General features: G+C 40.9%; 1 long non-coding RNA gene across 1 annotated transcript in view; it reads right to left on the bottom strand.

Moving 5' to 3' along the window:
* Positions 1–1,079: 1,079 nt before the first annotated feature.
* Positions 1,080–26,785, bottom strand: part of LOC131840179 (uncharacterized) — a 57,187-nt gene continuing 31,481 nt past the window's right edge. Inside the window, exons 3-4 of the long non-coding RNA XR_009357242.1 lie at positions 18,506–18,606; positions 1,080–1,574 (exon numbers count right to left, since the gene is read on the bottom strand). This is a non-coding gene — a long non-coding RNA (uncharacterized LOC131840179). The remainder of the gene's footprint in view (positions 1,575–18,505; positions 18,607–26,785) is intronic.

The raw sequence follows: 26,785 nt of genomic DNA on the forward strand, positions 1-26,785 counted from the left end.
TCTCTGCCAGGCCTTCGGACCCCGCAACTCCCCGCAGCACCGAGGTGGAGAGGGAACAGGGGAGGAGGAAGAAAAGGAAGTGCCCCCATCGAAGCTCCGCCCGCCCCCGGCTGGCTTGGGCCCCAAGGAGGCGTGGCCTCAAGGGCGGAAGCAGAGGGCGGGCGGAACGTCGCTGGAGGGGATAGTCACCGGGTGGGGAATCAGCGAGGCGGGGACGGTGGGGGTCGTCATCCCTCCCCAAAATGGTTGGTCAAGCTGCACGGGTCTGCGCAGGCAGATAGGAGAACCTCCCCCTCCACACACACCCACACCTCTACCCAGAGGAGAAGGCGCTCGCCGAGCTTCCCATCCTCTCACAGAGCCTAAGTGACCAATGCGGGTCTCAGCCTGAGACGAGGCAATCGGAGTAGCTTCTGTTTTCATTCTCACTTTCCCGATGGGGCTGCAGACTTGGGACTGGAGAAGGTGGCGGGGGCCAGCCCTGGTGTCACGGTCTCCGCTCCCAAACCGGCCTCCTAACTGCGGCAAGCGAGGGGATACAAAACACCCTTCTACGCCCAGATTCCCACCGCTGAAACTATGGGATAAAATGCAAATGTACTGGGGTCATGATAAGTAACTGAAGTATTCCTGGCCCCCAATTACCTAAAAATATTGTTCGAGTTAAGGGGTTAACTTTTCTTCTTTTAAGTAGATAACTGGACACTTAGACATATATACCAGATGTGGTGGCTAGGTTAGCTTGAAAGCAGCTGGACAGGGAGCACCTCAAGGAAAGCAAAAACAAGATTTTCCCTCCCTCCCAAGTTGTTAAAATGTGACATGGCTCCACTCTCCTTGCAAATGATGGGTATTTTCAGAGAATTCAATTTTTCTGGCTTTGGAACAGCTTCTTAACTGAATTCCTCCGCGTTTAACTTAAGTCTTGATTGTGTCATCTACCCCAATGCTGGACCAGAGTTAAAGGACCAAAGGAGACTAATGAGCCTTTAAAGGGTGGGAGGTGGTGGTATATAACTGTCTTTGCAAAGCATACTTTAACTGAAAAATTGTAAGAGCAAGATTAAAGCACCCCGACACTTGATATTCCTAAAGACAAGCACTCAAAACAATGCACAATTCTGGACTGAGCCACACCCAGGTTGGTAGCAGCTTTCTGTTGGTTTTCCCTTTCTCCATACCTGTTATGGTGCTGACAACTGCTAAAAGGACAGTGAGTGGCTTTATCAATTCTTTAAGGATGTTCCACTCAGTAGCCATTGGAAACCCACTAACACAGCATCTCTTCCCATACCTCATAAACCACAACCACATTGTCTTTGATCACTGGCTCTGAACAGACTCTAAAATAACCCCTTTGAAAATATAATATGTACCATTCAGAGACTAATAAAGTAAAAGAATCTTCCTAGAGAATAAGAAAAAAATATAAACCAAACCAAAACAAAAAATACCTCAGCTTACTTATCTGAAGCATTCTTCAGTTTCTGTAACTGCAAAATATGTTTGGTTTAGCAGCTCTTTCTGCCCATGGATCTTGTCTTCATGCTTTAATAAAACCACCTTTTTTGCACCTATAAATAAATAAATAAATAAAGTTTGGTTTAACCGACCAAATTCTGTGCTAGATCCAGGGAAAAGAAATATATATCACAGACACTAATAGGGAAGATGGGCCTATTAATAAAAAAACAACTAATTCAATGTTACATGTTTAATAAAAGCATATACTAAGTACAAAAGTAGCCTAATCGAAGGAGTAACTAATTCTACAAGTTTATGGGGATGAGTGTATAAGGAAAGATTTGACTCAGGAATGATGTCCATTGAGGGGGTATTTGAAACAAAGAAACATAAGCAGAAATCTTTAAAAAAAAAAGCTCAGGAGATAGACATTAATAAATGATCACAAAATGCTGACTGACAACACAAAAGAATATAAAATATAAAATATAAATATAAAAGAATATAAAATATAAAGAGGCACAGAATTCTATTAATTTTAAATTGGCAGCAAAAAGATTAGTTGAAAAATGGGGTGAGAGGGAAGAGAACTCCTTTTACTCAAAACTTAAGTAATACAGAAATTAAAATAAGAGCCCTTTAGAATTATAGTCCAGACAAAACCAGCGTTGTTACATGGGTATATATTTCTCCAGGTTATGTATTTGGAATTTGTTTTCTATAAAAATAGACTCTCTAAACATTGAGGCAATACAGGAAAATGTCTGAATGTGCTTTGGTGGTCTGGTATTGGCTGGGCCAGAATGCAGGATCCACTGCTTCCCACTTGGGAAGTTACTCCTCTTTATTTCAGTTTTCCCCTCTATAAAATAGGTCTATAACTTTACGAACTGTCACTGAAGATTTAAATGTCAGAGGGACTTCTTGTGCATGGGAAAGAACCCAAAAAGCTTCTTGTTTTTTATTTGATATTTAAATTTATTCGTGTTATAAATTTTAAGCCTAGCTGGTATTAAGTATGTAAACACAAATCTCAAATTCATTTATAAATCTATCAGTTTTATGTTAAAAATGAAACACTTTAACTTGTTCTTTGCTTAATACTCAGTGAACTAATTTGACATAGTAAACTTTCCAAATAAATACTATTATAAATGTGATAGAATTTTCTTAAGCATTACATATTAAAGTAACAAAAGCATCCAAATCCAATAAATCAAACTGTCTTACACATTTGCAGTTTATAAACTTAGTTTATTAAATTCCCTTAAAATATGTCAAAATCACACACTGCTATATCTGTTTGTCTCAGGTATTTCATGCCCCTAACAAGGCAGATTTACACTCTAAATCAACATGACCCATTTTCTGCCTAGTCCAGAGCACTGACAGAGTATTCCTATGAATATTCCATGAACACTGAAAGGACACCGGTTAGAAGAGCCAGCTGCCAGCCAGACTGCTCTGCTACTAACTGGCTGTGTGACCTTGGTTAAGTCATGTAACTGTGCCTCTGCTTTATCACCTGAAAGTGGGGGTAGCAATAGTACACAACTCCCAGAGTTGCTGTGAGCCTTACCTGAGTTAGTGCATGCAAAGCACTTAAGACAGTGTTGGGAGGGTACTAAGTGCTCAACAAATGTTATAATGTTAGTGTAAATCTACTAGATCAGATTCTCTTAGGCATCTGTGCAACATAAAAATCAAACCTATACATTAAGTCAAATTCACTTAATCAATGAAATATTCACTACATCTTTAATTGGTCAAATCCTAAATATTTCAAAAAGGATGCCTGGGTGGCTCAGTGCGTTAGGTGTTTGCCTTCAGGCTCAGGTCATGATCCTGGGGTCCTGGGATCAAGCCCGACCATGTAATAGACTCCCTGCTCCATGGGGAGTCTGCTTCTCCCTCTCCCTCTGCTCACCGCCCCCCACCCTGCTTGTGTGTGCATGCGTGTTCTCTCTCTCTCAAATAAATAAACTCTTTAAAATATATATATTTCAATTAAAAATCAGTCTATTGTCAGAGTTTTTCCCCAATCTGTGAGACTCTCTAAAATATTCCAAGTATCTTAAATACAGAGAATATATACACAGGCAACACAGTGAGTTATAAGTTTATTATTACATCTTGTAAATAGAAGGCGGCATTAAAATGATGCTAATTTCATCAGCATGTGTGTATTAGTGGGGCCACAATCATTATCCAGTAACATTATCCAAGGAAGAAGACGGTATATTTATTTTGGCACTATTAATCTGATATGTTCAGGGTTCAGTCAAAAATGTGAGATTGGGGTTATGGTTTGGGGGTTTTGGTCAAAGATTTCAGAAAGGGGAAGGTTAGGTGGGAGAGGAAGGAGTGCACCTTCTCAAGGTTCTACCGGGTCTGCCAGTCCCAGCTTGTAATCGCTGGGAATTTGTAATAGCTTGTAATAGCCGGGAACTGCCTGCCATGTGGTAGGAACTCAAAGCATTTCAGATGGGATTTATTTTTACAACTTAGAGCACCATCTATCCCCTGCAAGTTTTACCTTTGCCTGATTTTTATGGTAACTACTTTCAACTTTTTCTGCTTGATTTGAGAGGATGGAATTGTACACTTTCCTACTGGAGAGTTCAGCTAATCTCGTTGTTTTTGAAGTTAATTAAATTCTTCACCTCTTTTATATTTACTTTCTTATCTGTCAAATAAACAGATTAGTGCCATTATAACATCATAGGATTGTCGTAAACCTTAAATGAAATTTTGAGAATCACAATGTTGGGGATATAGTAAGTGGTCAGTAGATGTTAACTATTATTATGTGGTTATATTTTTCAACTTTTTCTTTAAAATTTTTCACATTCCCTAAGTATTTTATTAAAATGCAAAAGAATAGTGTCTGTCTTTTTTTTTTAATTTTTAATTTTTTATTAAAATATAATATATTTTTATCCCCAGGGGTACAGGTCTGTGAATCGCCAGGTTTACACACTTCACAGCACTCACCAAAGCACATACTCTCCCCAATGTCCATAACCCCACCCCACTTCTCCTAACCCCCCTCCCCTCAGCAACCCTCAGTTTGTTTTGTGAGATTAAGAGTCACTTATGGTTTGTCTCCCTCACAATCCCATCTTGTTTCATTTATTCTTCTCCTACCCCCTAGAATAGTGTCTTTCAATAAAACTCAAACTTGTACCGCCTTACGGTAAGACACCGTGTTAATTTCCTATTGCTGTTACAACAAATTGCCATATACTCAGGGACTTTAAAAAACCCACAAATTTGTTATCTTACAGTTCTGGAGGTCAGAAATCTAAAAAGTTCTTACTGAACTAAGATCAAGGTGTTGGCAGTGCGCTGCATTCCTTTCTGGAAGCTCTCAGGGAGAATCCATTTCCCTGCCTTGTCCAACTTCTAAAGGCCACCTGCATTCCTTGGCTCATGGTCTTTTCCTCCAGCAATAGTATCACCCTGACCTCTGCTTTTGTTGACATATTTTCTTTTGACTCTGACTCTCTTTAAGGACCCCTGTAATTTCTCTGGGCTCACCTGGATGATCCAGGATAATCTCCCTACCTCAAGATCCTTAATTTAAATCATATCTGCAAAATCTCTTTGCTAAGGTAACCTGTCCACTGATTTCAGGAATTAGGACCTGGTTGCCACGTATGAGGACCAACCATTATTCTGCCTGCCATAGATACTATTCCTGAAATTACTGATGATGAAACCAAAGTTGGCATCATCAAAAGGATGAAAAAAAAAAAAAAAGAATATTTCACTGTCCTTTAAATAGACCTGCATCAAATGCTAAGAGCATTTGAAGACAAACCCTTTGGCCATTTGTTTCCTTAGAATTGGGCAAATTTTTAAATCTGAAGGGTTCTAAGTTCCAGGTATTCCAGGTATTATATGCCATATAAATATTTATATACAGTATCATCTCATCTCTCCAGAACATGGCAACATGTTCCTAAGCTGCTAAAATTTAGGAAGTGCATGTGAATGTACATGCACACACACAAGCTGTCCCAAATAGTTAAAATAGCTGACAAAATGTTGTACAAAGACTCGATGTTTCACTCACAAGAAAAGCTTAGACTTACACTCAGATACCACCAATTGACATACGTTCTATTTTTTTTTTTAAAGATTTTATTTATTTATTTGACAGACATCACAAGTAGGCAGAGAGGCAGGCAGAGAGAGAGGAGAAAGCAGGCTCCTAGCTGAGCAGAGCCTGATGCGGGCTTGATCCCAGGACACCGGGATCATGACCTGAGCCGAAGGCAGAGGCTTTAACCCACTGAGCCACCCAGGTGCCCCGACATATGTTCTATTAAGCCTATCTTATTTCCAATCCTTGACTGACCTGAAGTAGGAAATTAGAAGGGTAAGACAGAAAGATCTAGGCAGGTAAAGTGACAGAACTAAGAAGACCTGAAGAAACATATCTCAGTCGATAATCTGCCTTGTTTATATGACATAATCAAATGAAATAAAATTATGCTGAAACTGTGTATTTAAGTCAAGAAAGTATGGTGGGGAATAAGGGGTGTTTTAAGTAGAATCTATTAGTTTGAAAACTTTTCAACTTCGCTTCTTCATATATATATATATAAATATATATATATATATGTATACATACATATATATATATATTTTAAGATTTTATTTATTTATTTGACAGACAGAGATCGCAAGTAGGCAGGAGGCAGGCAGAGAGAGAGAGAGGAGGAAGCAGGCTCCCTGCTGAGCAGAGAGCCGACACGGGGCTCGACCCCAGGACCCTGGGATCATGACCTGAGCCAAAGGCAATGGCTTTAACCCACTGAGCCACCCAAGTGCACCATATATATATATTTTAAAAGACTATTTGATATCTAGACTCCTGTTTATGATAAAATTCTATGATTTCAGGTGACAAAAATAGCTTTTCACTAAGGAGACAATCAGAAGTGCTATGTATTCTGGAATGCACTTGTTTATTATATTTATTTTGATGAGAACTGCTACAATGAATCTAGCATTTTATCATTGCCTCCATTGCTGAGGACAATTAAGAGTAGGCAGGCAGGGCAATGTGCTTCAGTAGAGTCAAAGGCATTACTTTTTCACAGCCATAATAGTAACTGATATTTGATGCTTTAATCTAACCAGCAGTTAATAAACATGTGCCAAGCATTGTGTTAAGTGCTAAGTCTTCATGAGAAATGAGCTTATTTTCATGTTTCATGGGACAAATGGAGCACAATAATTACATCAAAATTTTAAAATATGTAAACATTTTGATCCAGAAATTTCTCCCACAACCTGTCCAACAGAAAGTTTCATGTAAGTGCTCAAATGTATCTGTGCAAAGATGCCTCCTTATGCATGCTATTTGTAACAGTAAAACCCTGGAAATGATCTATACAACCATCAGTAGAATGAGAGAGACCTATATATACCAACATGTAAAGATGGCAAGATATAGTACTGGGGCACCTGGGTGGCTCAGTTAGTTAAGTGACTGCCTTTGGCACAAGTCATGACCCCAGGGTTCTGGGATCGAGTCCCACATTGGGCTCCCCCTGGGAGCCTGCTTCTCCCTCTCCCTCTTTCTGTCATTCCCCGTGCTTGTGCTCTCTCTCTGTCCAGTAAAAAAAAAAAAAAAAAAAAAAGATACAGTACTGGATGACAAAAGAAAGTTATAAGACAGTACATTTTTCTTTTGTTGATATACAGATATAAGTATGTGCAAAAAAATCTCAAGGATATATGACAAAGCATTCTTTTTTATAACAAAGTTAATAAGCAGAAGGATTATGGAGACTTTTTTTTTCCTTTCTACATTTTTTTACTATGTTCACTTAAAAATAATAAGCATCAGACAGGAAGAACCATAAAGGTAAAACAAAAAGAGTAATAAAAAATAAAAGGTAAGAAGTTAAATAATAAATTTTAGCAATGTTTTTATAAGAAAGTGTTGAAATGTTATTTAAAACAACATGTTGGGGTGCCCATGTGGCTCAGATGGTTAAGTGTCTGCCTTTAGCTCAGGTCATGATTTCGCCATGTCAGCTCCCAGCTCAGTGGGGAGTCTGCTTCTCTCTATCCCTCTGCCTCTCTCCCTGCTTGTGCTCTCTCTAGCTCTCTCTCTCTCTCTCAAATGAATAAATAAAATCTTTAAAAAACAAAGTAAAACATGTTTTCCAAGAATTTGGACTAGATAAGGTGTTTCATCTGTGGTTTTCTGACCCAGTAGCTAGAAACTGAACTTTCACTCAGTTTCCCCTTTCTTTATTCTGGTTGGTTACGGCTTTCAACAAAGCTTTTCCCTTGAGCTGGTTCTTTAAGAGCCCTGAATTCAGAACATGGGATAATAGTGAGTGCACACATGTCAATTTGTTTACTAAGAGTCTCTCGGAGGAAATCATGTGCATCTGTCTGTTTACTTTTCCTTGGAACCTAGAAGGTCACCTCTAAAAATAATCTCGCTCAGTGTCAGAGCTTCCGTGACACAGAGGTACATGCCTCACATGCTCTCCGCAGTTAGTGCCCTATGCCAGGCGTATCCAGTTCCCAAAGGACTGAGACCAGAGAAGCAGGGGAAAGCACCTCCCAGCTGAGCTGTCCAGTTACTAATTTAATTTAATCATGGGCACAAAAGAAGCCCTTCAAAAAATAATACCCACCTTTTCTCATGGCTGTCACTCTACACTAGTGATACTGAACATTTAAATGTTGGTTGGCATTTGAATTTCTTCTTTTGTGATACTCTGAAGGATGTATGAAGAGAATTTCTCAACCAGAGCCCATGCTATGGTTACTTGACTTTGCAACAGGCACATTTTTGGGGGCCTAACCAGCCTTTACCTCTTCTGGTAAGGCCCTGAAGCTCAGTTGGAATGGGCAGTCCTGAGAAACGATGCTTGTGCCTGGGGAACATGGTCCATTTGCCCTGGCCTTTATCTCATTACTCCCAGCTTGCACCTTTTCAATAACCCCTGCCGGGCTGGGACCCATTGTGTGAGTGGGGCAAGTGAAGAGAAAGAGAGAAATAAGTTAAAAGTCTGCTGTCCAAGTCAGAAATATTGAAAGGCCAATGACATGGGCAGAAAAGAAATGAATAGAAAGATGGTAACGGGGCGCCTGGGTGGCTCAGTGGGTTAAGCCGCTGCCTTCGGCTCAGGTCATGATCTCAGGGTCCTGGGATCGAGTCCCGCATCGGGCTCTCTGCTCAGCAGGGAGCCTGCTTCCTCCTCTCTCTCTCTCTGCCTGCCTCTCTGCCTACTTGTGATCTCTCTCTGTCAAATAAATAAATAAAATCTTTAAAAAAAAAAAAAAAAGAAAGATGGTAACGGAAGAGTTGGAATCTATGGAATTTTATAGCTGATTGGATCTAGGGTGCAAAGGAGTTCCTCACGTTCTGGAAATTTCCTAGACTTATGACATTATGGAGGAGATATCCCATATTGGACTCTGAAGTCATGCTTTTGTCTCTCCAGGGACCAGGGCAACAACTGTAAGCAATCTAATCTTCAATTGTTCACTTCCATTGATTCCTTTTCATTTAACCTTACTCAAGAATCTCTCACATTAAAAAAAAAAAAAACAAACAAAAACTAACCTTTCCCCTTGAGAGGTTGTGGGAAGAGTAAGCTACTAACATCCTCACCTTAAATTTAGGGAGTCAAGAAATGCTGTGATTAGGGGCACCAGGGTGGCTCAGTGTGTTAACCTCTGCCTTTGGCTCAGGTCATGGTCTCAGGGTCCTAGGATCCAGCTGGCATTGGACTCTGCTCTGTGGGTAGCCTGTTTACCCTCCTCTTTCTGCCTGCCTTTCTGCCTACTTGTTATCTCTCTCTCTGTCAAATAAATAAATAGGATCTTAAAAAAAAAAAAAAAGGAAGAAATGCTGTGATTAATGGAATGAAAAATAGAGCTTATGTAGGTTTTGTGGCCAGTGGATGGTGACATAACCACTTTGGATGACAAAGAAGAGAGAGGTATAAGTGAACTAAATTCTCATTTAGCATAGCAGGAAGTTCATAGATAATGTCTAAGGCTGATAAACCAAGAAACAGTCATTAGGAGGTTATTAGTGATAAGGAGGTTACCTCAACACAGAAGCAGTTCAAAGTGTTTGCTTCTGGGCTAGCAAAGAGTGGCTCAGGGGACTGTTGCTTTTATTTATTTATTTATTTATTTATTTAACCATCTGCATATATTTCTTTGATGATGGTTTAAAAGCTTTTTTTGTTGGGGGGGCGCCTGAGTAACTCAGTCAGTTGAGTGTCTGTCTTCAGTGGGTCATGACCCCAGGGTCCTATGATGGAGTTCCACATCAGGTTCCCTGCTCAGTGGGGAGACTGCTTCTCCTTATGCCTCTCTCTCTACATTTGCTTACCATCCAGTCTCCCCTCACCCCACTGCAGACTGGTTTAGATTGCTCTCAGGAAGTACACCCATAACCTCCCTACTGTTGAAACGAGTTATACTGTCAGCATCTTTACCTCTACTCCTATCTTCCCTATGCTTAAACAAGACTACACTTTTTTGGTTTTTCCTCCTGCTTCTCTGGCTTCTTCTCAGTCTCCTTGAAGGTCTTCCTTCTCCTACTTAACTCCTCAATGTTTGTGTACCTCAGTTTCTTCTTCAACCTACTTTCCCCCTCCTTTTATATCTTTTGGAGTATTCATATACCCCTACTGCTTAAGTTACCATTGATGAAACTCAAACCTCTGCTTCTAACCCAACAGTTCCTTCTCCTCAGCCACAAACCTGTAGACCACTGTCTATCTGACAGCCTGCTCTGGGTGTCCCACTGGCACCTCGCTTCCACAGGTCTCAAGTGAAATGCATCAATATTCCTTCATACTTGTCCTTTCTTGTGTATCTCTCTAATGACTCTACCATCCACACAGTTGCCCACTTCATAACATGAATATTGATATATTCATAATATGAATATGATAACATTCATAACATGAATATTATTCTTGATTCTTTAGTTGTTTTCCACATCTATTAACATCTAATCAACCACCAAGTCCCATGCAGTCTCCAACCTGGATTTCTTTCTACCCCTCCTTATCTAGAGGGCCGTTTACCTTAATTTGCACTGTCATCATCTCTTACCTGGACTGTGGCCTTGGCCTGCTAATGGGTTTCCCTGCTTTCTCCTCTTTAGTTTCCTCTAGAGTCCATTCTCTCTACCTTCTAGCCTGAGAGATTCTTTCTCATATGCAAATCTCATATGCAAATCTCTGCTAAAAGGATCTAATGGTTTCCTGTACCCTCAACCTAGATTCCAGCTGGCCTTGCTCACTGCTGTCTCATGCTACCTCTGGTTTGGCTCCAGCCACCCTGAACTGCGTGCAGCCTTCCAACTCTCCCCGTTTCAGGCATTTGTTCTCACTACAACCTCTGCCTAAGATCATGCTTCCTAATCCAGTTCTCTTCCTTTGTGATTCTTACTAGTCTTGGCTTGATTCAGCAGAGATATTTTCTCTTTGGTAGAGACTTTTCTGACCCCAAAGCCTGAGTTAGGTTCCCCACTGTGCATTCCCATTGGACCTTAGCATAGCACTATCATATCATTGAATTTACCTGTATCCTCTCTGTCTCTCTCACTAAAGTGCAAACGTTAGGGGGTAGATGGTATATTACCCGTCCTGGCAGAAAGCATCAATTCACTGATTGAATTATGGGAGGTGGTCCTATGGATTAGAAAGGAAATGGAGTCCCGATTCAGATAGACCTAAATTTTGATTTCTTCTTCTTCTGAGTCCTTTTTTCCTCCTAGATGTAAAATGTAGATCGCAGTTCCTTCCTCACAGAGTAGTTGTGAAGATAAAATGAAGGACTTAGCACAAGATGTGGCCACAGGAGCTTGGAGTCAGTGTGTGTTCTCTTCCCCCACTGACAGCAACCTGGGAACCTGGTTTGAGGGGAATAAGCATGAATTCAGAGGTGGGTCATGCGGGAGGAGGGGCCAGAAAGGAGCAGTAGGTTGGGCTTGAAGCTGAAGTGGAAGCTGGGATAGGTTTGGGAGCTATCAGTTTAGGAGAACTGAGTTTAGGAGTAAATGAGATTGTGCCCAGGGAAGGTTCAGGCCTAGGGAGCAGTGAAGACATTTGCCTTTGCAAAAGCAGGAGGAGGAGAAGGAGGAGTTGGAATAGTCTGTAGGATGTTAGAGGAAAACCAGGATGAGGAGGAAGAAGCAACAGTGTCAGACACTGCAGAGGTTGAGGAGAAAGTGCCCCTTAGCATGGACTTAATGAGGTCATTGATGTCCTTGGAAAGACTGTTGATGACTGCTTTGTGTGGTTAATCATTTGTTCTAGTTCAGAGTAGAAGGGGGCGGGCATGTAGGACTTGGAGCTCCAGAGCAAAAGTCATCTGAACGGATAAGGGGGAGGGAAGAACCGAAGATAATAGTAGCCGCAAACAGTGTTCATAAATTAACCACAGGGCTGAGCTGGGGTGCATGCAAGTATCCAGATGCTGGGCCCTTCCCTACTTCTCACTGCCAACCTCATTAATTCCTGCCCCGCTTAAGAATACCAAGGAATAACCAGGTACAGGTGGCTGAGAGTGGTGGAAGCATATAAAAAGCATATACAGAGACTTAGTTTTCAAATAACTACCATTCATTCTTTTCGGTGTGGCAGGTATTGTGTTCAATGTCTTGTGCACATTACCTCTCTTACTACTCACAACAATCCTTTAAAATACTGTCATCAATTTGTTAATGAGAAGACTAAGGCTCAGAGAAGTAAATTCATCAGCTGGAAGTCAACCAGTCCATCTAAACCTGCATAGTCCCATAACACTTTGCACTGATGGAATGTTCTCTATCTGTGCTAATACGCTTGTCACTAGCCACACATGGCTAATGAGCAGTTGAAATGTGGCTACTGTGATTGAAAAACTAAATTTTAAATTTTATTTAATTTTAAATTTAAAAACTTATACTTGATTCAGTTATTGGGAAATTTTAAGTATGTTTTGAACAACTTAGTCTATGTAACTACTCTTTCCATTTAAAGTTTTGTGAAATCTAAATACAGTGAGCATCTGAATTGTTATTTAATATACATGTAATTAGCTTATTAATTTTTAATTGGCTACATGTTGAAATGATAATATTTTTGGTATGTTGGCTTAAGTAATTATATTTTTTAAATTAATTTCACCTGTTTTTAGAAAACAAATTTTAATGTGGCTACTAGAAATATGTTTATTAAATGCGTGGCAGGTGTTGTATTTCTGTTGGACAGCCTTGTTCCAGGGGCAGGGTCCTGGCACTAACAGAAGCTTCCATTACATGGTGGGGTTAGAAGCCCTTCCCCACCTCTTACTACTCTAGGCCTCTTCATTCTTTCTTCCCCTCCATCCTTCTTATTCTTCTTGCCCTTGATATATGGAAGGTATTAACTATCCAGTTATACCCCTCAAGAGTGTTCAATTTTAAATTTTTAAAAAAGATTTTATTTATTTATTTGAGAGAGATTGAGAGAGAAAGAGCACAAGCATGAGGGGAGAGGTCAGAGGGAGAAGCAGACTCCCTGCTGAGCCGGGAGCCCAACATGGGACTCCATCCTTTGACTCCAGCATCATGACCTGAGATGAAGGCAGTTCCTTAGCCAACTGAGCCACTCAGGCTCCCCAAGAGCATTCAATTTTAAAAGATGGGAGAGATCATGTGGATATTTCACACGAAGGAGTGACTCACTGTCATTGTATTTCAAATCTTGGTGAGAAAGGTATTTGGCCTTCTAGGAATTTCTGTTGATACGTACCAGTGGCATCCTTCGTGGACTTCCACTGTCTCCATTTACATGTTCTGACCATATTAGTACTCATAGTTGTCAAAACTTGCACCCCGTTTTTATGGTTACAAAGTCTGTACATATAGGAAATGATCAGTTCTGCTTATGTATATAGTTGACCCCTTATCTGGAAGGGATATGTTCTGAGACCCCCAGTGGATGCTTGAAACCACAGATAGTATAGAACCTTATATACTGTGTGTCTCCCTATGTATACATAACTATGATCAAGCTTAATTTATAAATTTGGCAAAGTAAGAGACTAACTACAATACTGCAATAGAATAATTATAACAATTACTGTAATAAGTTATATAAGTGTGCATATGTGTCTTACTCTTACAATACCTTATTGTACTATATGCACCTTTTTTGTGATAAGATGCCTATGTGATAAAATGAAGTGAGGTGAATGACCCAGGCTTGTGACACAGCATTAGGCTGCTACTGACACGACGATTGTCAGGAGGAGGATCGTGTGCGTGCATGGGTAACTGAAACCATGGAAAGCAAAACTGCAGCTAAGGGGGGACTACTCTAAATGCTACTCTCCCTATTCTTAAAAACATGCCTTTCTAAGGAGTTGAAGGGATCTGCAGCTGCAAACCCGTCTTGTTCAAGCCATAAATCAGAGCTGTCAAAGCTGCATAAGGGACTAAAATGCTAAAGATTGTACATCTCTAAAGTTGGCTCTCTGGAGCCCCTCTTAAAAGGATGTGTGGTAGAATCCCTTATTTATTTCTCATTTTAAAATAAAGTAGCCTCAATTTCCTTATATTTAAATTGGGGAAAACAAGATAGGACGTTTGATTAGATCATTTTGTTGCTGAGAAGATTACAAGAATTCAGATATGTAAAGTGCTTAGACCACTCTCTGGAACATAATAAACCCTCAACTCTATCAATGGCAACTATTTTTTTTTTTAATTCTTCTTTTTTAAGACTGTCTGACTTTAAAGACTTTATTTATTTATTTGTCAGAGAGAGAAAGAGAGAACAAGCACAAGCAGGGGAGAGAGGCAGGCAGAGGGAGAAGCAGGCGTCCCGCTGAGCAGGAAGCCCGATTTGATACTCGATCCTAGGACACTGGGATCATGACCCAAGCGGAAGGCAGACACTCAACTGACTGAGCCACCCAGGTGCCCTCAATGTCAACTTTTAACATAAAATAGGTGTAGGATACTCCTAAATACCAGAACCTAAGCGATCACATATTATGGACGTCTGATTCTGATTAGATTATTCATTGGAAGCATACTAGACGATCTTTAGATAGTCTAAAGTTATCTTTAGATAGTCTAAGTTTAGAACAATCAAATCTAGAAGAACTGGATACAGGTGGACCTCAAGCAACTGAATGCTGCATGCATTCTCTGTCTCTTGTCTTTGTATTGCTCTCTGTGTTGACTTCATTCTCACTCACTGTAGCCAGAAACCAGTAACTGCGGAGTCTACCTCTTACACCTTCCCTACAGAGAGACTCTTTCCTAGTTACAGTTAAAAAGAAAAGAAAGGGAAAAAAATCCAAGGGAAGAACTATGAGTGGCCGCCTATTTGCAGTTAGGCATTCATCCTTAGACCAATTGACTTTAGTGGTAGGAGTCAGGACATAGAAGACCATGGTTGCTCCTTTTGGAACCCCATAGTTGGGGTTGGAGTACAGAAGTCCCCAAATGTAAGAAAGAGAGCTGGGCACATGCTCAGTCATTGGCTGGGGCTGGCTGAAAAACAGCCTGGTCTCAGCTCAAAAACCACAGCAGATCCCAAAGGTGCTGCAACCTGAAGCTGTCAGTTAATTGCTCCTCTCGCAACTGGTCACTAAGTTCTTTCTTGAAGGGGCATTTGAACAGCACACCCATCTGTGGTTGCCACAGCCCACCCCTGTGCCACACAGATTTACTTCTCTCCACAGATCCAGGGAGCAGGTGCTCCACTTGGAGTGGTCTGAGCTCTGGTTAACCATATCCTTCTTTGGCTGGGATGGCTGCACTTGCTCATCCAAGTTTGCAATTCAACAAAAAGCGCCAAGAGGCACCCATGTGGGCCACCTGAATTCTACACATATTTTTACCTGTCCCCATGTGTAACAGGAGCCCTGCCTCCACTAGCTGATCAGGGACAATGACCTCTGCTAAGATGGTGACTCTTCTTGCCTGCTGGGCCCTAGACACAGGAATCCAAGATGTCCAGGTAGCAGCCACAGCTTGTAGTTCATTGTGTCCAATGGCAAGAGTGCATCCCTGTATCAGGCTCTCCAACCCTATAGAGCCCAGAGTTGCAGGGATGGGCAACATAAAATCTTCCAGTGGGTCACTGGAGAAATGGTAAGTGGAGTCCTTCCTGCTTCCACTTCTTGGTTCCTAGGCAGCTATTTTCTTCTTTCCAGGAACACAGTGCCATATAGAAGCCTCTGATTCAGGGCATATGCTGCATCCTGGAGGACTGCCCAGTTATTAAGAGTCTTGTCTGCAAGGTAATGTTTCAGTTATGCTTTCAGTAGGTCATCCCATCACTCTACCAGGCCAGCAGCTTCTGGATGGTGCAGTGAATCCCAAGGTCATAGCCCCATATTCATACCTTCTGTGTTCAGAACAAGGTCTTCTTGTCAGATGCTGTCATGTGGGATTCCATGCCTGTGGATCACTGTGCAAAACCCTGGAAAGTGGTAATGGCTGAAGCTCTTGAGGACAGGAAAAGCAAATCCATATTTGAGTGTCTATCTTTGTGAGAATGAATCTCGTGTCTTCTGGGGCCCAAGGGCCCCAATTAGTCTACTTGTTACCAGTGGGTCTCCTCAAGGAATAGAGCCATATAATGGCCTGAATATTGGTCTCTCTTGTTGACAGGGTAGATATTCAGAGGCAGTAATAATGAGGCCAGCTTTGATAAGTGGGAGTCCATGCTTTTAGCCCCATATGTAGCTTCTGTCTCTTCCACCGTGGCCACTCCACTCATGTCCCCATTGTGCCAGTTCCAAAGACAAAGTTTGGACCCACAATTGAGCTAACCCATCTGTAAACCAAGGTTGGACTTTTTCCTTCTCCTTCAGCTGAGTATACTGGATGGCCCCTATGGCCACAGGTATGAGCTGAGGGAGGAACACTAGTGCCCTCAACAAGTCCATTGTGTCCCAGTAAATTTATGTGGGGATTTAAGGGTAATTATCTATCTGGCAGCCAGAATAGTTCCTGGGGGGAGGGGGAGCATCTATTGCCTTGAAGAGAGGCCTCTACAGTGTCTTCCTGCACAGGGAGGGGTTGGCCACATCTGTCTGAGGTCCAAGGAAGACTGCAGAGCGTCTTTGAAGGTATCCACCCAGGTGTTCCCTACCCATTTCAGGGTCCTAGGTTTTCCTCAACCAGGGTATAAAAGATCTGATATGGCAGAGCATTCCACTGTTTGGGGGGCTCTTTTTTTTTTTTTAAGATTTTATTTATTTACCTGACAGACAGAGGTCACATGTAGGCAGAGAGAGAGGAGGAAGCCGGCTCCCTGCCAAGCAGAAAGCCCGATGAGGGACTCGATCCCAGGACCCTAAGACCATGACCCAAGCCGAAGGCAGAGGCCCAACCCACTGAGTCATCCAGGTGCCCCTGTTTGGGGGGGCTCTTAACTGTCAAACCCTGAATTTGGTTCTGGGTGGTACTAGTTTTTCTACTTCATAAGCTATCAAAGAGGCCTGCTGGCTCTTATATTTAGCCATAACTGTCTGTTAACTGCCCTCAATTTCCATTTTTTCTTCTGGAGGCTGTCCGTGCAACTATTTAACACCCCGCCAATTCCATTATCCTTCTGTGTAGTCTCTCCCTCCCTTGACCACCTGCACTTAAAACGGTTTGAATCGGGGAGCCTGGGTGGCTCAATCAGTTAAGTGTCTGCCTTCAGCTCAGGTACCATCTGTGTTGATGGGTTCTCTGGGCCGCAGACATCAAAGCAGAGTTAGAATTGCAAGAGATTTATTGCTGGTAACATCTATTAAAGGAGTAGACATGGTAAATCTTTAGACAATGATGTAGGTATGACACCTGGGAGAGGAGAGAGGAGAGAAAAGAGAACTGAGCAGGAAGAACCTCAGACAGAGTAGGAAGAAGCTCTGAGAAAACCTTGGCCAGCTCACAGAGGGGACCCATGCTGGGCAGAAATATCCAGTCACTAGTATCTACACCATGCTCAGGCATTGACAGAGAGCTTCCTAGCAATAAAGTGGCCATGGTGTGTAATAACTAGAAGAAGGCAGAAGAGGGCTTCTGGGGTTTTGGTAATTATCTGTTTCTTAACCTAGGTTTTATGTACGTATCTTCATTTTATAAAATTTTATCAAGCTTAATTTATTTTTTCTTAAGATTTTATTTATTTATTTGAGAGAGAGAAAGAGAGAGAGTATGAGAGGAGAGAAGGTCAGAGAGAGAAGCAAACCCCCTGGGAGCTGGGAGCCTGATGCAGGACTCGATCCCAGGACTCTAGGATCATGACCTGAGCTCAAGGCTATTGCTCAACCAACTGAGCCACCCAGGCGCCCTCAAGCTTACTTTCATGAACTTTTATGTATACATGCTATCTTCCTAATTTTAAAAAGTCATAGATCTCTGCCTTTAGCCTCTAAATAGTCTTTTTTTTTTTTTTAAGGTTTTATTTATTTATTTGACACACAGAAAGAGAAGAAGAGAGGGCACACACAAGCAGGGGGAGTGGCAGGCAGAGGGAGGGGGAGAAGCAGACTCCCTGCTCAGACACTTAACTGAATGAGCCACCCAGACAGCTCTTAAAATGATCCATGTTTTTAAATAAGTAATCTATCACTCAAGGTTCACATTAAGCATCTACAAAGAGCAGAACTTGTACTAGGTCTTTACGCGGATTTTTTTAAGGAGCTTAAGGGAGTGTCTTACTTTGAGAGTTTATCTTCTTCTTAGAGAATAAGACACACAAAAGAATTAGAGAATTAGTTTATAATCAACAGCCAGGTTACCTTTAGGGTAGGGAATTACAGATTATTTATCTGTGTACACCAGAATCTTTAATGTCACCAGGAGTATGATATTGGAGATTCTTCCACATTAGTCAACCAAGGGAAAGAATGAATTAATGAGTAATAAATAAATTAAAAAATGAATGGATGAGTACAAGACATTTGAGACTAGGGAGTAATATGGGATGGCTACAGAACTGGCAATATCATTTGTAATTATGTTTCCGTTACAATCTACAAGTTGATGAGTCTGAATCCTTACCTCTTTCATGAGTTTCAGACAAACATTTACAACAGCTTCAGTTTCAGACAAACATTTACAACAGCAAACTTTATGTTGACACATGGATGTTCCAAAGGCACCTGCAACAAAACACATTACAAATAAAATTTTTGTAAAGATTTATTTATTTGAGAAAGAGAGAGAAAGAGCATGAGCAGTGGGAGGGGCAGTGGGAAAGGGAGAGACTCCCTATTCAGCTCACGGTCCAAAGCAGGCCTCCATCTCATGACCCTGAGATCATGACCTGAACCAAAATTAAGAATCAGACTCTTAACCAATTGAGCCACCCAGGCACCCAAAATACATGGAAAATTGAACTCATTTTTCTACTAACTTTATTCTCTTTCTCCTGCTGCTAATGCCACTCAGAACAGAAATCTCTTAGAAGTCTTTCTAGAATTCATCCTCTCCCTCAGTCTTCACATTCAATATGTTATTAAAATCTTGTTATTTCTATTTCTTCAACTACTTTGGAATTTGATTTCTCCTCCCTCTGATTTCCTTCCTTCTGGCCACTCTTCCTTGGAATTGTCAAACTGATTTTTCTAAAATGTAAATTTAACCATGCTTCTGTTTTCCTTTATAACGCCACAAAGCTCCTCACTGCTAAAAGATAAAACCTATATTCCTTGATTAGTCTGGCTTGAAACATCTTCAATAATCTGGTCCTGTCTACATCGCTTACCTCTCTATAAAGTTGGAAGCTCCCGGTGATCTGGAGACTTATTCTCCTCATCTTTTTCACTCCAGTGCCTCACGGTTTGGGGAAACTAACAAAGTTTTCCTAAATGAATGAATGAGAGGATAAGACCTGAACTGGGCTTTGTAGATTAGGCTGCCTGGATAAAATATAGATAGAAAGATCTGGATCCCTCAAGCAATTACTGGGCTACTGAGTTGAGTTACTAGTAGAGATTCCTCATCATTAATTTTTGTATCTCCATGATCTGCCAAGTACTTGACACATAGGAGGTATTCAATACATATTGGATTAATTAATAAATTAGTGAATGGTATGTATTCAGCCACAAAACAATATTTCTTTCAGGAAATGTAATGCTCCATCAATTACAGAGCAAATTATGTGAAGAAGAGATAGAAGAGATAAAAACTCTATTAAGTCTCTGTGAAGAGGCTACAATGCTGGCCAGATATTGGAGCAAACAGAACAGGCCTCAAGCCAATTTAACTGAGCAAGTAAATTTCTTATTGACCAGAATATGGACCTACTGTTAGACAGAAGTTGTCTTCCTAAGGTCAGCAGCTCCAGCATTAGTTTATTAACTGTAACCAGATCTGGCTACAGATGCTGCCAAAACAGGGATATCCCAAGGTGTTGTTACTGGATGCTAATTTTGGATAAATACCTCCTGGAGGCTTTAAGTCTTTCAAAATGAAGACTCTAATAAGTCATAACTATTATTGGAGTTTCTATTTCCAGGGAACAGTTAAACTCATATTTTTTATAGTTGGGATATGTAATAGACATGCTGACATTTTAATACTTCTATTGAGGTTCAGAAGTCAAGTATATTACAAGGTCCTAGGAACTTATTTGCGAAGTAGTATGTTATGAAAAATGACCCTGGTGCAACACAGTCACTCCCTTTGGAGAACTCACAAGTAAGTTTAGTTATAGCTTCTGCCAGCATGACTGTAGCCCAGAGAATAACAAGGATATCTCCAGTTGCCAGTTGCTTTTATCTGCTGCTTCTAATGCCTAATTTGAAGAAACTCCATTTTGCTGCAGGTTCAAGTCTCTGGGTTATCTTACTCCTAGACTTTTCTGCAACTGTTGGATTCTCTGGAGCTTTCAAGGAAACTCAGTTGTTCATGAAATAGAGCCTCTCACTCAAAACACAAAAGGGCAAGCTGGTAAAAGTATCAATGGTCAAGACTTCATAAAGCTTTTTTTTCTTGACAGGAAGAGTATTAATTGTCCTTATCAACTAGATGAGGAGACTAAACCTTAATAATAACCTTGGCTAGTCTTCCCTCATTATGCTGGACTGCAGCGAAATGCTTTCTATTCTCATGCCACATGAAGTGGATTTTCCTGCTTCCAGTTTAACTGGCTAGAACCTTCAACAAATAATGCTTACATTTTAAAATGAGATGGTTTTCTTTGACCCTCTGGGACAGAGAATGGATACATGACAAGGATGGAGGCCAACTTATTCATCCTAGACACCAGGAGGCTTTGAGCTCTAGGGAAAGATTTCCCCAGAGATGAAAGGTTGTCATTTACAATTCTCTAAAAAATTAATAAGGCAATTTTATTTTTAATACTTCTGGAATCTCAGTGCAGGGACTTTTATAGCCCTGAGCTATGTATTTAAATGCACTTCAAAATGTCAAAATGGGCCTCTATACATCACCCCTTCCTGCTGTTTCCAAATATGGTTTCTTTCTTAATTATCTGCAGACTTATAACTTCATTTGAAAACAACTTGAAATGCTCCTGATCAGTTGTAAGCAAAGCTAGTCTCACTTACTGCCTTCTGAAAGTTGGGAGCAAATGCAGCCTGGCTGGAGTATGTAACCTATGAATATGCATGAAGGGCAGGATTGCTTAGTGGTTAACGGCACCAGCTCTGGAATCTGATAATCTGGGTTTGAGCCCTGGGTCTGTTACTCACTAGCTACAACACTTGTGCAAGTTACTTAAATTCCCATCAGTGAAAAGGGAACAGTAATAGTACCTACTGAGCATTAACATAGTGTCTGGCACAGTTGTAGGTGCTCGGTAAATCTTATTAGCAAAAAGAAAATAAGCATCAGCATATTGTATCATTGTATCAACAAGACTTTGTACTAGGTCCTGAGGATACAACAATGTGTAAGATATGGGTTGCATCCTTCCCAGGCATGGATATGGAGAGAAGGGATATATCAAACATATGTTTATTAGACAGATAAGATAAGTCAAGGTGGCACAGCTATGAGTGAGTGAAAGGAAGATCTATCGAGGAAGAAAGACAGGTGGCTCGGCCTCCGTGGAAGGGCAGGATCCAGATATGCTGGCTACAAGGATGGGGGCATCCTCAAATCTGTCACAGTTACATAAATTACTCTTCTTGTCAACCTCACTGAGCATCTCAGGTACCTCAATGACTAAGAATTCATGGGGCAGGAAGGTAGGAGGATTTAAAAGGTTATTGGCTTTTTAAAAATGTTTTCAGTTTGGTCATTTGAAAACAAAGATTTGTTGCTAGTTTAAAAATGCTTCTTTTCCTTAATAAATGAAATATTTTTCAAATCCAGAACAGAAATATTTCTCTGCCACAATAAAATAAAAAATTATGTATATGCCATATGTACTTAGGTTTCTTTGGAGGTAACATAAACAGATATGGTCCTTGGTTCTGAGGTACAGTCAAAACTCTGAATCATCCAAGTTTATATATAATTTAATAAATCATGCTTAGAGAAAGGTGTGTGGTCCAATTCACTCCAGGGGAAATATGTGAGCTTGACTAGGGTGGTGGCAATGAAAAGGGGAAGTGTAGAGATTCAAGATCTTTATAGACAACATATTTTAGACATGACATATTGTAAGGAGAACAATGTAGCAGATAGCAGTCTTTTTCCAAAAGACTCTTCTCTAGAGACAATAAAGGTATCTGGTACTCTATTGTAACCAGAAACTTTATAAAAAGATAGTAAAATAGGACACCTGGGTGGCTCAGTGGGTTGAGCCTCTGCCTTCAGCTCAGGTCATGATCTCAGGGTCCTGGGATTAAGTCCTGCATCAGGCTCTCTGCTGAGCAGAGAGCCTGCTTCCCTCTCTCTCTCTCCCTGCCTGCTTCTCTGCCTACTTGTGATCTCTCTCTGTCAAATAAATAAATATAATCTTAAAAAAAAAGAAAAATTAATTCATAAAAAATGTTTTTTAAAAAAAAAGATAGTAAAATAATATCCAAACACTGACATCTTAGGGAAGGAACTATTGGAATGTCTCTCTTGGTACCCTATTCTTTCATTCTTTAATTCATTAAAAATGTATTGTGTTTCCTACTATGTGCCATGTAGTATGTGTTAGGTAATGCATATGTGGTTGTGAACAAAATAGATAAGCTTCCTTCTCTCATGGAGCTGGAAGAAGATGATGATAAACAGGTAGGCAAATAAATCACCATGTAACTATATATTCACCCATTTATGCATCCAGGAACTAATTATTGAACACATATTATGTGTTGGGGAACATTTTGCATTCTCAGGATACAATGATGAGCAAAAGTAGATCATCCCTGTCTTCATGGAGCCTACATTCTGAGGGAGGCAGCTTACTCAAAGAGTCACACTAAAAACGGTGAGGTTGTAACTATGTAAGAGCTATGAAGGAATATACAATGGGGAAATATGACCTCACAAGGAGGTCAGAGGAAGCTCCCTGTGCAAGCAAAGAATGGATGGAGAACTGAAGGATTAAGGAAGACTAAGCTGGCAAAAGGAAGGAGAGGAGAGCATTTGTAACAGAGGGAAGAGCATGTAACTAAGGCCATGGTCTGTCTTGGAGGCTGAGAGACTGAGTGTGGCTAGAAGAGGAAGAGGAATCCACAAAGGAAACAGAGAGGGAGCAGCTCCAAGTGAAGGAACAAACTCAGAGAGTATTGGTCATGGAAACCATGGGAAGACAGTGTTTCCAAAGAGGAGGCCATGGACAAGAGTCAAATGCTGCTGAGAGGTTAAGAAATATGAGAACTGAAAATATCCCCTGGATTTCACAACATGCAGGTCATTGGTGAGCCCAGTGGAATGATGGGCCAGAAGCCAGAATGGAATGATTTGAGAATAAGGAGAAGGTGAGAAAATGTAGGGAGAATTATAGATTAAGAATTGCATTTGGTCACATGTAATGGATCCTGATGACAGTAGCTTAACTAAATAGGGTTCTTTTCCTCACATAACAAGAATGATGGAGGAAGACAGTTAAGACTGGGGCAGTGATTCCATGATGTCACCAATGTCCTAGAGTCCTTCTTTATGCTCTGTCATCCTTAGTATGTGGTTTTTTTCCCATTGTGCATGCAAGATGGCTCCTAAATCTCAAGCCAGTGTTTCAGAGAGACAGAAGAAACAAACATCAAGGGGAAAGGTCTGGTACCTAATACCAGGAAAACAAACATTTTTTGCAAATCCTCAGCTGACTTCAACTTACTTATCATTGGCCAGAACTGTGTCATACGGTTACTCCTAGTGATAAGGGCAGCTGGGAAATGTAGCTCTTTAGTTTGACTCATTATCATTCTTAACAGAATCAGTTTCTGTAGAAAGCAGGGGAGATGGATATTGAGAAGGCACCCATAGCAGCTACACAGCATGTACAAATCATATGTTGAGAAAGTGTGTCCACAAGGGAAGGAGATTATACAATGACAGTTGGAAGGGGGATGTGGGATTGAGTGACCTTTTAAAAAAATGGGGATGACTTGAATGTATTTAAAACTTGATAAGAAGGGTCTAATCAGGAGAAAGAAAGTTTGAACATACAAGAAAAGAAAAGGATAACTGACAGTGTAATCTTCCTTCGAGGAAGGGATGGAATCTAAACAAAGAGGGATTAACTTTAAAGAGCAATAATAGGCTCTCTGTTGTAACAACAGGAAGGAGGGAAGTAGTCTTATGTTTTATATTGGGAAAATGGGGCTTCTATTTCCTCTGTCGCGTAGGGGTAGGTTTGCTATCACCCACGATAGAAGGGAGTGACCAGAGCTTTGAGAAGTTTGAGACATTGAAGGCTGAAATCACCATTGTGGGGCAAAACTGACTCAAATATAAATGGCACAGATTTTTTTGCAATGGGTTTGCCACCAGAACACAGGTGTTATGAAAACCACCGCTCAATATAAACCAAAATGGGAAGGGAAAAGACTCACATCAACATCATCATCATTGGACACATAGATTAGGGCAAGTCTACCACTACTGGTCATTTGATCTACAAATGTGGTGGGACTGACAAAAGAACTACTGAAAAACTTGAGAAGGAGTATGCTGAGATGGGAAAGGACTCCTTGAAATATGCTTGGTTTTAGAATAAACTGAAAGATGAACGTGAACGAGATATCACCACTGATATCTCCTTTTAGAAATATGAGACCAGCAAGTATTATTTGACCATCACTGATGCCCTAGGCTATGGAGACTTTATCAAAAACATGATATTAGGCACATCTCAGGGTGACTGTGTTGTCTTGATTATTGCTGCTGGTGTTTGTGAATTTGAAGAAGGTAGCTCCAAGAATGGGCAGACCCATGAGCATGACCTTCTGGCTTACACACTGGGTGTAAAACAACTAATTGTTGGTGTTAACAAAATGGATTCCATTGAGCCACCCTACAGCCAGAAGAGATACAAGGAAATCATTAAGGAAGCCAGCACCTTCATTAAGAAAATTGGCTATAACCCTGACGCAGTAGAATTTGTGCCAATTCCTGGTTGGAATGGTGACAACATGCTGGAGCCAAGTGCTAACATGCCTTGGTTAAAAGTATGGGAAGTCACGAGTAAATGGGAATGGCAGTGGAACCACACTGCTTCAAGCTCTGGATTGCATTTTGCCTCCAACTCGTCCAACTGACAAGCCCTTGCATCTGCCTCTCCAGGACATCTACAAAGTTGGTGGTATTGGTACTGTGCCTGTGGTTCGAGTGGAGACTAGTATTCTTAAACCTGGCAATGGTGGTCACCTTTGCAGCAGTCAATGTTACAGTAAAGTCTGTTGAAATGTATAATGCTTTGAGTGAGGCTCTTCCTGTGAACAAAGTGGGCTCCAGTGTCAAGAATACATCTGTCAGGGGCGCCTGGGTGGCTCAGTGGGTTAAGCCGCTGCCTTCGGCTCAGGTCATGATCTCAGGGTCCTGGGATTGAGTCCCGCATCGGGCTCTCTGCTCGGCGGGGAGCCTGCTTCCTTCTCTCTCTCTCTGCCTGCCTCTCAGTGTACTTGTGATTTCTCTCTGTCAAATAAATAAATAAAATCTTTAAAAAAAAAAAAAAAGAATACATCTGTCAAAGATGTTCATCATGGCAAAAATGAACCACCCATTGAAGCAGCTGGCTTCATGGCTCAGGTGATTATCCTGAACCATCCAGGCCAAATCAGTGCTGGATACGTACCTGTGCTGAATTGTAACACAGCCCACACTGCTTGCAAGTTTGCTGAGCTGAAGGAGAAGATAGATTGTCGTTCTGGAAAAAAGCTGGAAGATGGTCCCAAGTTCTTTAAATCTGGTGACGCTGCCATTGCTGATATGGTTCCTGGCAAGCCTATGTGTGTTGAGAACTTCTCTGACTATCCTCCTCTGGGCCATTTTGCTGTTTGTGACATGAGACAGATAGATGCTTGCTGTGCGTGTTATCAAAGCAGTGGACAAGAAAGTAGCTGGAGCTGGCAAGTCACCAAGTATGCCCAGAAAGCTCAGAAGACTAAATAAGTATTATCCCCAATACCTGCCACCCCAGTCTTACTTGGTGGTGGAAGAACAGTCTCAGAACTGTTTATGTCAATTGGCCATTTATGTTTAATAGTAAAGACTGGTTAATAATAAAAATGCATTGCAAAACCTTCAGAAGGAAAGGGGAATGTTTTGTGGACCATTTGTGTGTGTGTGTGTGTGAGAGAGAGAGAGAGAGAGAGAGAGTTTTAAGTTATTAGTTTTTAAAATCAGTGCTTTTTAATGGAAACAACTTGACCAAAAATCTGTCACAGAAGCCTGGGTGGTTCAGTTGATTAAATGTCTGCCTTTGGCTTGAGTCATGATCCCAGGGTCCGGGGATCAAGTCCTGCACTGTGCTGCCACTCAGCAGGGAGCCTGCTTTTCCCCATGCCTGCTGCCCCCGTGCTTGTGCTTGCTCTCTCTCCAAGTAAATTAATAAAGTCTTAAAACAATGAAGTTTGAGACCCATTAGAACAAAAGTTTAATGAAAAAAATATATATATATAAAGGGCACAAATAAATGGTTATCAAGGACTGCTGTTTTCATGTGCTTTCCCAGGAATATACCAGAGAAGGAGATTCAAAAATCAAAATGACAGGAAAGACATCAAGATAAGGTCGAATGCTAAGTATTAGATACACAATTACTTATAGAATTACTCATACTCATGCCCATACCAGCTGAATATCCTCCCATTCCCATCATTAACATGAACATCATTAATTCAACAAATATTTAGTGACTATCTTCTATAAGATAGGTACTTATTCATGTCTTGCAGCATGCTAGGAGGGTTGAGGTGGATGGGAAACAGA

The sequence above is a fragment of the Mustela lutreola genome, chromosome 9, assembly GCF_030435805.1.
Source record: "Mustela lutreola isolate mMusLut2 chromosome 9, mMusLut2.pri, whole genome shotgun sequence".
NCBI lineage: Eukaryota > Metazoa > Chordata > Mammalia > Carnivora > Mustelidae > Mustela > Mustela lutreola.